This window comes from Eurosta solidaginis, chromosome 2 (genome assembly GCF_040869045.1).
Source record: "Eurosta solidaginis isolate ZX-2024a chromosome 2, ASM4086904v1, whole genome shotgun sequence".
NCBI classification, from domain to species: Eukaryota; Metazoa; Arthropoda; class Insecta; order Diptera; family Tephritidae; genus Eurosta; species Eurosta solidaginis.
The window spans coordinates 82,408,471-82,424,571 of NC_090320.1; positions in this window are offsets into that span (position 1 = coordinate 82,408,471).

Sequence of the window (16,101 nt, forward strand, 5' to 3'; positions counted from 1 at the left end):
CGTTACAAACGTACATACGTAGAGGAAGCAATATAGCAACGCACTTTTTTAAGAACTCTGATTTCGATTGAGTAGTATTTTCACACTTACGAATATCATTAGCTAATATAATTTTTAATTTAGTTCACAACTCCTATTCACTCCAAGTACACAAAACCTGACCAAAGGTAATCAGAAATAAAAGCAACATTATTTGAATGTAAATGAAAATCTTCTGAAGAAAATATTCGCGTATAAACATGTACCTACATATTGTACCGGCATCCATACACATTAGCATGCACATACTTACTTACATACTTACGTAGAGGAATCAACGAATGTTAAGAAACGCACATAGTTTTAGTTCGTGGCTCGTTTAATTACATTTAATTTATGTACATATGTGCATATTAAAGTGTAAATATATGTTTTACACGAAATTTAAGATTATTGTTTTCACATCTTACCAATAATGTAATTTAATTTTTCATATTCGATCGCACATCCTATGGTTGCCAATGTTCAAAACCTAAAATCTTTGAGAACCTAGTTCATTCTTGATAACAGCACTACTTTGAAATATCATTTCATAATGCGTGTAGGTATATTATACAATTTATGCATATTGTCGGAATTTTTTATTATAATTCCATATCTTAGAAAAATAAAACGAGAATGCTCACTTTTTAAATATTTCAATATAAAACAAACTAGTGAAATCCCATTTTGATACTATATGATATTAACTTAACATTCTCACGTCACTAGTCTCTAAAAATAAGTCGCTAATTTGGGATCTGGTTCTGAGCAGATCACAAATGCAGTGCCAGGGTTCAACTCCCATTGGGGACACTTATTTGTAAAAATATTATTAGTTTTTATTGACATAAAACATACATTTTTTATAAACACTAAATTTTAGAAGAAAAAATAAATTTGCGTGGTCATTTGAGTATTAATTCGTCGCAGCGTGCGACCGCAAAGTATGCCCTACTTTGGTTTAAACACTTTGATATCTTGGCAACACTGAACCAATTGCGCTTGAGTTATGTACATATGTATGAATCGCGGTGCAGATGGCCCATAATAAATATATAAATAAATGTATGTGTGAATGTATGTACATATAATAACCCAGCAGACCAAATGCTCGCTAATGATACCGCATTTGAGCAAATTTAACCGGATCAAACTCTCTCAAACGCATCTGAAAACGATAGCAATATGATTCATATGTCGTTCAGTTTGTGGCAGTGAAAGTATTGTTTACGATAGTCGCAACAAATAACGCTAGCGAATATTAAGCAATATTTTTTATAGGCTTTTTTTTATACTTCTGCTTAGTCGGATAAAATATTTGATTTGGTACATTTTCGACTCAAATTAGATACTAAAAAAATCTTTTTCCCGAGACGGAAACAATATTATATAAGTATCAAAAGGGATATTGCAAAATGATCATAAGAAATAGGATGAGCGAATTTTTCAGTTGTTCCGTTTCCCGTTGTGTTCCCCTATATTAAATACATTGAAGCGCACTTGAGGCGTTTATACTTACTTTGCACAGTATTTATTTGCGTATAATAATATTGTATAATTTTCCAAACACAGCTTTCAAGTATTCACTTTCACGGATATCATAGAATTAAAAAAATGTTTTATTTCTTATTTGAGCTGCGCATCGATAGAAGAAATAACGCTATAAACGAAATTATGAACCGTTATTTTCTCTGCATTTTAGTTTTTGTCAAAAAACACATGCTGCAAAGCTCATAAGAAAGTGTTTTGCGCCACAAAAATTAGCATCGTTCTTTGCTCACTTGCGAGAATTCCTGCAAACATTAAGTTAGTTATACTGAAGTTTATTTTTGTTAATTTGAAGTTGCTAGATTCTTATTTGTTGATCAACTATGTTTGTATTCAAGTCAACGTGTGTCACATTTAAAATCAATATTTTCATAGTAAGTCCGTTGATTAACTATATTTTTAGTAAAATCAAAGTGTAAAATATTCAGATTCAGGTTTAACAAAGAGTAACACCCGGACCACTTTTATGGCGATATCCCGAAATGGCATCCACCTATAGAACGATGGCCCACTCCCTTTTAAAATAATCTTTAATACCTTCCATTTGATACAAACATACAAACACATTCCAGGGTTCCCCTAGGTTCATTTTCCTACATGGTGATTTTCCCTTATTTTGTCTCCAAAGCTCTCATCTGAGTATTTAATGTTCGGTTACACCCGAACTTAGCCTTCCTTACTTGTTTAACCTAATTCTGATATAAGGAGTTTTTGTGAAAAATCCTGAAATGGGAAATTTTTTAAAAATATTTTGAGATAGGATGATTTCGAACTGGCAGCTGACATAGAGTGATTGATACTCTACTCAGCAGCCGCAATGAACTGACAAAAAAATAAAAGAAAAAGGCTTATTGTATTTGACAGAAGAGTTAAGCTTTTGTGCGGTCTTGCTACACAGGGAGTATTACCTTTTTATTCTGAAATTTCGGAAAGCTCTTTTCCGTATAAGTATTAATGGAAGTGTCTGCTGTTAATAAAGGCGATACAATCTCATGGCTAAAAAATTTCTTCCCCTAAAAATGAGCTGCCTAGATGTCGGGGCAGGGCCGTATAGAGAAAATCCGGGCCCGGGACTAAACAATTTACGGGCCCCCTATAAAAAATCCACTGATACATTTGATTAATTTGAATTAATGACGTCTCATTCATTAATAATTAGTGATGGATTACATCAAAAAAATTGTTGCCACATCAACTAAATGGTTTTTTGAACTAAGAGCTGACAATAAAATTAACACAGAATATTTACTTATCTTCTGATTATTTTCGGCCTTAGATTTATAAATTTTAAATATTTAACGAGCTCGAGGCCATACACATATATATTCAGATTAAAACCCGGATAGAGTTTATATATATGTATATATATTAAATTTTATTTAGTCAATATTTCGACCTCAATCTGAGGTCATTCTCAAGACTGTAAAAAACAAACATGAAACATTAAAATCATAAATAATATAAAAACCTATTTATAAACTTACACTCTTGGGTGTAGCTTGTCGACTAATTTTAAAATATTAAACATAAGTACAAGAAGGTAATAGAACCGAAAAAGTAAACATCCAAAAAATATTCAGTAATGGTAAACAAATTTTTACACAAACAGCAATACATTAAACTAACTAAATAATAGGCGAAACTCTCATAGTGCTCTCCTGTTGCTCCTGTTGATTAGTTGGCGGTATGCCGACGCGCATTTTTCCGTATCTGCTTTGTAGTTCATTCGTTTCTCTCTCGGTTCGTTAATAATAAACAACATCTCAAGTGTGTATCTTTTGTTGTAATGCTTCTCATGTTGTATTATTGCTACATTCTCAAAATCTGGAGTGTGCCCGGTTTCTCTGCAATCGCGACCACCCTAATGAAAACAAAACAGCTTTAAGTCAGCACTGCAGAGAAACCGGGCACACTCCAGATTTTGAGAACGTAGCAATAATCCAACAGGAGAAGCATTACAACAAAAGATACACACTTGAGATGTTGTTTATTATTAACGAACCGAGAGAGAAACGAATGAACTACAAAGCAGATACGGAAAAATGTGCGTCGGCATACCGCCAACTAATCAACAGGAGCAACAGGAGAGCACTATGAAAGTTTCGCCAATTATTTAGTTAGTTTAATGTATTGCTGTTTATGTAAAAATTTGTTTACCATTACTGTATATTTTTTGGATGCCTACTTTTTCGGTTCTATTACCTTCTTGTACTTACGTTTAATATTGTAAAATTAATCGACAAGCTACACCCAAGAGTGTAAGTTTATAAATAGGTTTCTATATTTTTTATGATTTTAATGTTTCATGTTTGTTTTTTACAGTCTTGAGAATAACCTCAGATTGAGGTCGAAATATCGACTAAATAAAATTTAATATATATACATATAATTTATAACAGACGCATCCAGCGGTTGACCCATTTACTCACGTTGCTGAGCATGTGACCGCGCTATGTTGCGTGTTGAAGTTTCGCTGACGCAGCACACGCGCAGAATAAGCGGAAGCTAATTGGGACAATGGTTGGTGTAGTTGCAGAAATTGTGATTGAACAGCATAATCTAGTTTTAGTTAAGTAAACTATTTTTTATACAATAATTGGTTAGCATAGCATAATGACTTTAACACAAGAACTTAGCTGCTAGGTAAATTACTTTGTTCGAGTTAGTTCAATTTGGATCGTGCAAGAGCACAGAATAAATTTTATAACGTTAACATATTTCTCGTGTTTATTTTAATTCGGTCAACGGACAGTTCACCGCAACTTTAATTTTTTATCGCCTCGCCTGCTGTGAGGCTTAACTGGCGCCCGAGCAGTTCTCGGTGCAGAGTGTATAAAATTTGATAAAAAAGGACCAATTAATAAAAGTATTTAAATCGAACACAAAAAAGTAAAGGGAAAGTAAAGCGAAACAAAATAATACGTACTAAAGAAAAAGTATTTAAAACAGACACAAAAATAAAGTAAAGTGAAACAAAATAATAAGTACTAAGGAAAACATAAATTAGTAAATCGAACACGCAGGAAAAACAGAGTGAGAGCGAAATCATAAAAAACAAGTACCAGAGTGTCAAGAACCAAAACACCAACAGCGGCCGAATGAAATTTTGCTATTTGTGAGTAGATAGGGCAACTGTTAACACCTTTTTTTCTTTTCTGTATATTCCTAGAAACATGAACACTGAGGAAATGAAAAAATCCCTTTTGGAAATGAATGGCGCAGTAAACGCCATTCTCTCGCAACTAAACCGCTTCGAGGAACGCCTAAAAAGTGTCGAAACAAAGAGTAATGTAGAGTCCATACAGGGACTTAGCCAAAATTTGGTAAGACCAGAAGAACAGCTAGAGGATGTACGCAGACAATCTGCAGACACCGACCCACAACCAGTCGAGGAGCCACTCGTAAGCCCTCGGACCGAGGGCGAACTGAACGAAATTTCAAAACTCCCAGATTCTGTCAAGGAACTCCAAATATTTGACGGATCAGGAGAACACTATTCCTCTTGGATCCACAGCGCAGAACAAATCGTTAGGGATTATCAGGTTGTTCGGCACAAGCCGATATATAGGGCCATATTAAGGCATATTAGGTATAAGATTAGGGGGGCAGCAGACGCTGCACTGGTATCCCACAATATCCTGGATGCTGATTGGAAAAGTATTAAGGAAATCCTTTCCCTGCACTATGCCGATGCCAGAGACATTGAAACGATCGATCAACAACTAACCCACATGACTCAAGGATTGTAATGTGGAACCAACGCCTCTAACACCCCTTTCCTTATGGTCCACCCCTGTTGAAACGGCAAGTTTCCTTGGACTCCCGTTAGAGGATATTGATGACAATTTGTGATCGGTCGCGGCTATTAGGTGGGGCGAGCATTGCTACAACAACAACAACTCAAGGACGCCAAGAAGTCTCCGAATTTTACGCTCAAATTAACAAGCAATTATCCCTAATTATAAATACTATCAATACGGAAAAATACGAGCATAAGGAAACAGTTAAGGCTTTGGCGGAGACGCACCGAAGAAGGGCACTCGACGTCTTTATAAGAGGTATAAATGGGGACTTGACGACGCTGCTCCTCATACAGAAACCAAAATCCTTACCAGAGGCATACTCATCATGCCTCGCATTTATGAACGTGGATAGCAGAAATGCCATTTATAGAGCCCCACAAACATTCAACAGAAATAACAGAATGTTCACTGATGTATATCAATCGCGTCATTTGCAGCAAGGCAACAGGGATTACCCACCTCAGTACCAATCTAGATATATATACACAGCCCCAACAAAGAAAAGGCTTATAAATAGAGTCCCAAGCCAGTTAGGACCAAACCCATACCACCAAGGGTCAGGACAATCTCGCGTTAGTAATCAATATTCGCAGAGCTGGCGCAACAACAACAGCCCCTCAGGCGTCACAAGTATGGATGCTGATCAATCTTCCCAAAGCCGGCAATCCAATAGCTCCAATTTCCGAAGAAACGATAGTCTAAAAAGGGGACCTAGTTCTTCAGGGTTTTCAGCAAACAAACAACAAAAATTGTTCCATTTGGTGCCAATAGATGAAGAGGAGGGCGTAGAAGGCACTATAGAAAGCAATAAGGAACAACCCACCGGGGATCAGGTAAATTTTACGGTAGGGGCCTCGTGTCCGGCGTACCGTATTTAGAACACACCACGCAAGGTCAGGGAACACTCAAGTTTTTAGTGGATACGGGGGCAAACAAGCACTATATTAGCGAGCGCATAGCTCAAAATACCATACCGGTGGAGAAGCCTTTCCATGTATTCTCTGCGGGGGGAGAAATAAGAATAGACAGAAAAGTGTGCGGAAATTTTTTTAAATTCGTTGGTAAAGATCTACATACCACATTCTTTGTTCTTCCAGGACTCAAATCCTTCGATGGTGTCATAGGTGACGATACACTAACAGAGATTAAAGCAGTGTTAGATAGGGAATTAAATCTTCTCATACTAAAACCAGATATTTGTCTGCCCCTTAAGCGACAAAAGGTACAAGAAGTCAATAGTATCAACGTAGACATTCCCTTTGACCCCAGTATTTCTGACTCTATTAGGAAAGGACTGAGAAAGATACTCAACAAATACGAAAACGTGTTCGGTCCAGTCGATCGTAGAATGGAGATCGAAACCAACGTACGGGCAGAGATAAGAACCGAAACGGAAAACCCCATCTACACTAAAAGCTACCCCTACCCAGTCAACATGCGTAGCAAAGTAGAAAAACAAATTAAGGATCTACTATCAGAAGGCATCATTCGTCCTTAGAAAAGCCCCTACAACTCGCCCATATGGATTGTGCCAAAGAAATCGCAGCCTGATGGTGGGAAAAAATACAGAATGGTTACAGATTTTAAACGTCTAAATGCCGTAACCATTCCTGACACATACCCTATACCAGACATTAATGGCACCATCGCAAGCCTGGGAAATGCAAAATACTTTACTACCTTAGACTTAACCTCCGGGTTCCACCAAATTCCTATGAAGGAGAGCGACATCCCAAAAACTGCATTTTCCACCATGAATGGAAAATACGAGTTTTTGCGACTCCCTTTCGGCCTCAAAAATGCACCCTCTATCTTCCAACGCATGATAGACGACGTGCTCAAAGAATTTATAGGCCGCATTTGCTTCGTATACATTGATGATATCATCATCTTTAGCAAAGATGAGGCCACTCATTTAAAAGATATCGAAGCAATTCTTGCTAGACTCTTAACAGCTGGTCTTAAAGTCAACTTAGAAAAAACACAATTCTTAAGAACAAGCGTGGAGTTTCTGGGATATATTGTGACATCCGAGGGTATACTACCAGACCCAAAAAAAGTAGTCTCAATAAGAAGCATGCTCCCTCCCTCCAATTTAAAAGAACTCGAAAGTTTTTTAGGATTAACTTCCTACTACAGGAAATTCATCCGTGATTACACAAAAATCGCCAAACCACTAACCAACCTAACACGGGGCGAACACGCACAAGTAAGAGCAACACAATCAAGAAAAGTAGCAATAATAATGGATGAAGAAGCATTCAGTAGTCTTAAGGAAATACTGACGACCGCGGAAGTCCTGACATTCCCCAACTTTGAGAAGGCCTTTAATCTAACGACTGATGCGTCCGATTTTGCGATCGGTGCGGTGCTCTCACAAGACCATGATGGCAAAGACAAGCCTATAGCGTTTATATCACGAAGCTTGACCACCACAGAGGAGGGGTACGCAACGAATGAAAAAGAAATGCCAGCCATCGTCTGGGCCTTAGACAACCTCCGAAATTATTTGTACGGTGCAAGGAAGATTCGAATTTTTACCGATCATCAACCGCTAACCTTCTCTTTAAGCAACCGTAATTATAACGCCAAGCTCAAGCGATGGAAATCTAGGATAGAGGAGTATAATTACGACGGCAGCTCAACCTGCGACACCGTTCATAGCGCAGATCGGGATAACTCAGATTTAATTCCATTCGTCGAGGTACCTCTGAACGTGTTCAGGAATCAAATTGTGTTTGGGGCTAGGTTACAAATATGCGAGGAACCTCACCCTAGTTACCTGCGACACTATGTAGGAATAGAGGGTATAGGCGAACAAGAACTCGTTAATGTGCTTAAGGAAAAGCTTAGGCCGAATGTAATCAACGGCATCAAAATGCCAGAAAGTCACTTAGGGTTGCTCCAGAAGGTATATTTAGAAAACTTTTTACACTATAAAATACGGGTAGCTCAAATTCTTGTAGAAGACCTACGAAACCCAGATAGAGTCCTTGAAGTCATATGGGAGGAGCATAGAAGAGCGCATCGAAACCCCACTGAGAATAGAAAGCAAATCCTAGAGCGATACTACTTTCCGGGAATGAGCAATAAGATTAGAACATGTGTTTCATCATGCGAAACATGTAAACTTAGCAAGTATGATATGCACCCAAATACATCAGAACTACAAAGGACACCAATCCCATCACGTCCTTGTGAAATCATTCACATAGACATATTCGAAATTCAAGGGGAAAAGTTTTTAAGCTGCATAGATAAATTCTCAAAATTTGCTAAACTTTTCCACATTAGAAACAAATCCACTCTGCACCTTAAAGAGAAAATGGTGAAACTACTACACTATTTTACGACCCCTACAATTTTGGTAAGCGACAGTGAACGAGGATTGATAAGCCCGATAATACAAAATTTACTTGAATCGTTAGGAATGAACCTTTATCGTACGCCATCCCAGCGAAGTGAGTTGAATGGCCAAGTAGAAAGGCTCCATTCCACCCTTATCGAAATATTTAGGTGTTTAAAATTAGACAATCCCACTTTCAAGACAAAAGAGCTGGTAAATATAGCAGTAGATCGCAATACCATTCACTCGGTAACAAACCGAAAGCCAAGTGAGATATTTTTCAATCGTTCAAAAGCCTCTAATTACCAGGAACTCCTAGACAAAAGTAGGAAAATAAATAAATACCTGAAAACACTGCTAACCCAAAAGCAAATTGCCCAGATCGAACGGCATAACAGGAAAAGATCGCTACCGGAGCGTTATGACGAAAACGATGTCATATACGTGAAGGATAAACAGATTAAGGGAAAACAGAAACCACCTTTCAAAAAAGAAATAGTTGCCAAAGACAACAAAGTCACAGTAACCACACTTAGTGGTAAAAAATCCATAAATTGCACATAAAAAATTTAAAGAAACGCGGCAATCACATAATGAATAGAAACCATTTGAAATCATAGCTACAAGAGCGGGCTTATTAGTGGGACCAATCGTGCCTTAGTAGGTTGTGGCGCCACCGAAATTGACAAATGGCTACGCTACTCCCAAAAGGGATACCCACGATCCCCTATAGCTGGTTCGAGAAAGGCATGATGAAAAAAAAAAAAAAAAAAACAAAAAAGAAAGAAAAAAAAAACAAAAAGAAAAAAAAAAAACAAAAAAACATATTTCTGAATTTCGTTATTACTTGCTACAACAAAAAGAAAAGAAAAACCAAAGAAATTTATTTCTGAATTTTGTTATTACTTGCTACAACAAAAAAGAACAAAAAAGAAAAAAAAAGAAATACAAAAAACAAAAAATCACCAAAGAAATGTATTTCTGAATTCCGTTATTACTTGCTACAACAAAAAAAACTAAAAAATACAAACTTAAATAGGAGAACATTGAAATTATGAGATACTACTATGTAGCGCAAAAACCAAACCAACAAAAAACAAATATACAAGAAACCCAAAGATATGTGCAAGCAAAAAAAAAAAAAAACAAAAAAAAATAGAATGAAAAAAACGTCCCTTTTCTAACAATTTTTTCACTCCCACTAATCTCCTAACCTCACAATAACATAAATAACTTCCAACAACCACTAACCTACTAACACCAATAATGTTAGGTATAGTCTTTCCCATTGCAGACTCCCACTGTTGGTGTCGGCCGTCAGCGGCCTCCACATTTTCCACTATAAGGCACCAAATCGTTAGTATCCAGAGCGGAAATGGGTGGATCATCAGCGGATCCTTCAAACTTATACATACTATCAACCTCCAGCAGTACGCTACTATCATATCGAAGATGGAAAAACTGGCTTACCAACTACTAAAACGAACTGACGACCAGCTCCTAGCACAAGTCTATATCAACCAAACTCTGCAGCGCCTCGAAGAGTTGACGGGGAACACGAAAAGAATCAGACCCTCCCGATCTATTGACTGGATAGGCTCTGCGTGGAAATGGCTAGCAGGATCACCCGATGCTACTGATTGGGACAATATCCCCCACAGCCAGGGTGAAATCATAGAAAACAATAATCACCAATACAAAGTAAACAAAGATCTATTCACGGCAACTTTAGAAATTTCCAAAAAAATTTATGAAATTGTAAGCCGCACCAATTCGGTAATGAAGGAAGCTGAGGCAGAACAATTCGAGCAGAGCGCCCTTCATAATATCGTGCTCGTCCGAGAAGAGGTCAATGAAGTAGTACGTGCATGTCAACTAGCTAAACGTGGAATTATTAACACTAACCTACTCGACATGGACGAAGTTAATCAGATCCTGTCAGAAATAGAAACACTACCTTACTAAAATATAATTGAGGCAATTGAATACGGAAAACCATCAATATATACAAATGGGACTATTTATTTATTTATTTATTTATTACAGCGTAAGCCTAGTTTGAACAATATTTATTAAATCACATTGTAGAACTTATCTTATAGGTAAGGTTTTACAATGTTCATATAGCCTGCTTTTAAATACATAAATTTCTTCACAATTTTTTATTTCATTAGGCAATTCATTAAAGTTTTTAAATCTTTTATGGAAAAGGTTTTGTTTGTCCACTTCAGTTCTATAGAGTGGGAGTTTAAAATCATTTTTTCTTCGGGTATTAAAATTATGGGTCTCGTTTATATATATAACATTATTTGTTAAGTATTCAGGTACATTTCCCTTTCGCATATTGAAGATCATTTTCGTAGTATAATAAAAAATAATTTGTTTGACACTTAGTCATTTTAGTTTTATTAGCATGTCACTTATCGACGCATATGACTTTTCCCGTAACACAAATCTCATACACCTATTTTGCAATATCTGAAGTCTATCTATTTTTGTATCTGGTATAATGAATAAGACTGATAGGCAATATTTAAAATTAGATTCAATCAATGTTTTGTATACAATATCGTTAAACTCTCTATTTATAAATTTACAGGTTCTTTGCATAAAACCGACTTGTTTAGCTATCTTTCCTACAGTGCATCGAATATGTTCATCAAATTTGAGTTTGTTGTCAATTACAATCCCAAGATATTTTATTGATTTTATTTGCTCTAACATTTCATCTTTCACCCTGAGCTGAATACTCGCAACTTCGCTTTCGATTTTTCGGCTAATAACCATATATTTTGTTTTACTCACGTTAAGTTTAAGTCTGTTACCACATAGCCATTTATATAAACTATCTAAATCACACTGCATTTTTGTCAATGCAGTTGTTAAACTACTTTCACTTATTCTAAGCAGAGCATCATCCGCAAACAGTTTTATGTTACAGTACTTTACAGCTTTAACAATATCATTAATATAAATCAAAAATAATAAAGGAGCCAATACAGAACCTTGCGGTAACCCTAATAGGACCGAAATTTCATTCGATACTTCATCACCGATTATGGCTTTTTGTTTTCTGCCAGTCAATTAATTTTGGAACCACTTTAGTTCTATACCCTGAATTCCCATGACTTTCATTTTCTGGAGCAAAATGTCTCGGTCCACTGTTTCGAATGCCCTTTTCAGATCCAGGAAAACGCAAACAGGGCCTTTTTTGTTATTTAGATCTTCCTTCCAGTTAGAGATCACTATATTCAGTACCGTTTCACATGAGTGTTTTCTTCTAAATCCCGATTGTTCACTTATTATTAATTTATTGTCTTCCAAGTAATTTTCTAACTTATTTTTTATAACTGTTTCCATAATTTTTTCATCACATGGTAGTGTATTTATAGGTCGCATTTCCTCAGGTTTATACGTATTTTTTATTTTTTTTACTGGTATAATGGTCGACGTTTTCCATCTTTGTGGTACAATGCCCGCTTCCATGCTTTCATTTATAATTTTTGCATTAAAATAAGCTGTATACTCTATTGAATCTTTTAAAACTCCTTCTGATAAAATATTTTTGCCACCAATTTTGTTCTTGAATAGCCGAACTATTTTGACAATGTCATCTGCTACAACTTTATTAAATTTGAATGTCGAACTGCTATCAGATACGGTTAAATTTAAATCAAAATGTTCGATACTTTGGTTTATTTCTAAAACACTGTTTACGAAAAAGTTATTGAGCTCATTCGCAATTTCGATCTTTTCTTCGATTTGCTTATCTAATATTTGAATTTTGTTTATTTCTTGATGATCTTTTTTCAGATTTATGGTTTGCTTTAGATTTTTCCACATTTCTTTGCTATTATTTTTACTAATTAAGATTTTGTTTTTCATATATTTCGCCTTTTTCTTTTTGATAAGTTTTTTGTATCTTTTGTTTATTTCTTTATAATTGTCCTAATTTTCTGTTTTCCTAGACTCATTTAAAAGATTATATTTAAGTTTATTTAATTGTGTAAGTTCATGATCATACCACTTATTCATAAGTCTTGCTTTCACTACTTTTTCAAATGTTAATCCTGTCATACATTGTAGAATTGCATTGTTTACTATGTCTAATTGGGATTCTATACTGGTTGAATCATTTATCACAAAACTGCATGCGCGCAACAAGTGAAGTAGATTTTCTTTATTATAAAGCTCCCATAAGGTAATTGTTTTTGTTGTTCTCATTTTATATGGTGCTGATGTATTCATTTTTATTTCTATCGTTTCATGATCTGATATTTTATACTTGTCCATGTTTTGACAAATAACATCATTCGAATTTGAGTATAGAAGGTCGATTTTTGTTTCAGTTGTATCTGTGATACGTGTGTTGAAGAGTATTTTTTGGCTCATTGCCAAATCATTAAACATATCTGTTAATTTCTTGCTATAGGTGTTGTTGGCATTATTAACGTTAATGTTATAGTCTCCAACCACGAAGCAATTCACACTTAACTCAACTTTTTCCAACAATATTTCATTTAGATAATTTAAGAAGTCAGAATCACTCGTATTAGGTGAGTGATATAGAACCCCTATTTGCCATTTTTTATCGCACTCTTTTAGTTTTATTACGATGCACCAAATGTTATTATTAATGCTGTTATTATATATAACGTTGTATTTCACAGAGTTGTGAGCATATATTAAGACACCTCCTGTGTGTCTGCTATGTGAGTCACATCTAATTACCGTATAGGCATTAATATGTAACTCTGCTTCTCTAATATCACCCGTGGCACATGTTTCCGAGCACAATAGTAACGCAGGTTTCTGCTCCACAATAAGATTTTCTAGTTCATTTTTGTTAGAAATAATACTACATATATTTAAATAGATACATTTAAATTCAAAGTTTTTATTTGGTTGCTATTTCTTCGCTTTTTTGCTCTGCAGACAGCGTATATATGCCGGGCACTTAGTACTATAGGCATAGTGATCCACTTCAACATCTATAACTTTTCTTCTCACCAAGTCAAAGCAGTTAACACATCTTATGATGTTTGAGTTACACTCTTTAACATCATGCTGTTCACCACATTTGCTACATGCTTGTTTAAATGCACTATGCTCCTATACGTTCTATCAATACCCAAAGTAACAGAGAAGAAGTATAACCTATTAATTACTCGCGCCGGTATCTACGAAGGCAAACAACTGGACCTTCCATTCGATAAAATGCTCGTCAACCAGGAAGAAACATATGGACTCAAGGAAAATTGCTTGACAATCAGTTCATCTACGGTATGTGAATCAGAGTCCTTGAGCAAATTGGAAGAGAATACCTGCCTACCTCGGTTGCTGAAAGGAGGTGACGCTAGCTGCCAATTCATCAGGCGCGATGGAACGATAATCGAATTGATAAACGATAACACAATGTTTATCTCAAACTACCAAGGTGTAGTGGAAAGTAATAACGATACTAGCAATAAAAATGGCACCTACGTTATCCAGTTAAGTAATGAAACGATAAAAATTGGCAACCAAGTGTTCTCCAGCAACGAAGCAATCACAGCTCAAGCCTTGCCAGCCGTACTAGCAAACGTCAAAAACCACACTACAAAGATCAATCTGGAGTACGTTCATGATATCACGATGGAAAACGTTAGATATCTAGGGTATGTAAACGGGAAAACTAACTTCTCGTTAGTCACGGAAGCTGCCTCGATATTCGCAATAGCCCTCATCGTCACCATGCTATGGAAATGGTACACTAGGAAGCTAGATATTCCACCAGTTCAAATTCCGATGCAATGGGCCACAAACACGAAGATCTTCGAGGGCCAATCTGCCCATGAAATCCGTAACCTGGACGACAGCGCACCAGTCAAGCCAGTCAGAATCAACATTACGCCAAGTAACCAGATCGACTCTATAAAAAATATATCCACTTCACATTTTCCATGCTTCGATCTGCGGGACGCAGATTTTTAAAGGGGTAGGAGTTATAATAGCAGTATCCAGCGGTTGACCCATTTACTCACGTTGCTGAGCATGTCACCGCGCTATGTTGCGTGTTGAAGTTTCGCTGACGCAGCACACGCGCAGAATAAGCGGAAGTTAATTGGGACAATGATTGGTGTAGTTGCATAAATTGTGAATGAACAGCATAATCTAGTTTTAGTTAAGTAAACTATTTTTTATACAATAATTGGTTAGCATAGCATAATTACTTTAATACAAGAACTTAGCTGCTAGGTAAATTACTTTGTTCGAGTTAGTCCAATTTGGATCGTGCAAGAGCACAGAATAAATTTTATAACGTTAACATATTTCTCGTGTTTATTTTAATTCGGTGAACGGACAGTTCACCGCAACTTAAATTTTTTATCGCCTCGCCTGCTGTGAGGCTTAACTTATATATAAAACCTATCCGGGTTTTAATCTGAATATATATGTATATGGCCTCGAGCTCGTTAAATATTTAAAATTTACAGAATATTTACTATTTATACTATTTTATTGTATTTATTAATTATTAATTTTATTGTTACGTAGAAATAAAATTCTCTTTTAACAGTCACATATTGCTTCAAATAATCTGTTCTAGTTATTTTCATTTCATTTCATTTCATTTATTACGGCAAAAAAGCCTAATTCATAAATTAAATTATATTACAATTTACTATCTTATTGCTAAGGTTTTACAATATTCATAAAGTTTTGCTTTAAAAGCCCCGATTTCATTACAACTTTTTATATCTATAGGCAGTTCATTGAAACTTTTTAGACCTTTATAAAAAATATTTTGCTGATCTATTTCAGTTCTGAATAAAGGCAGTTTGAAATTGTGTTTATTCCTTGTATTAATGTTATGTGTTTGCTTAACTAATACTACGTTTTTACTTAGATATTCAGGTACATTTTCACTTTTAATATTAAATATAAACTTCATAGCGTGAAAAAAAATCTTGTGCTTTACACTTAACCAGTTCAAACTTCTCAGCATATCAGCCGTACGAGTATCTCTAGGTTTTTTAAGAATAAATCTCATACATCTGTTTTGCATCTTTTGAAGTTTATCTATTTCTTTGTCTGACACAATGAATAGAATAGATGGGCAGTTTACAAAGTGCGGTTCTATAATGGACTTATATATAATTATTTTGTACTTTTTTTGAATATATTTGGATGTTCTCTGCATAACCCCAATTTTTTTCGCAACTTTCTGGACTGTGTAGTTTATATGTTCTTCAAACTTGAGTTTGTTATCAATTATAATTCCCAAATATTTTATACTGTCAACTTTTTGTATGCTTTCATCATTTATTTTTAAACCAATTATATCCTCATTAACGTTCCTCCTTGTTATTATCATAAATTTCGTTTTATTTATATTAAGTT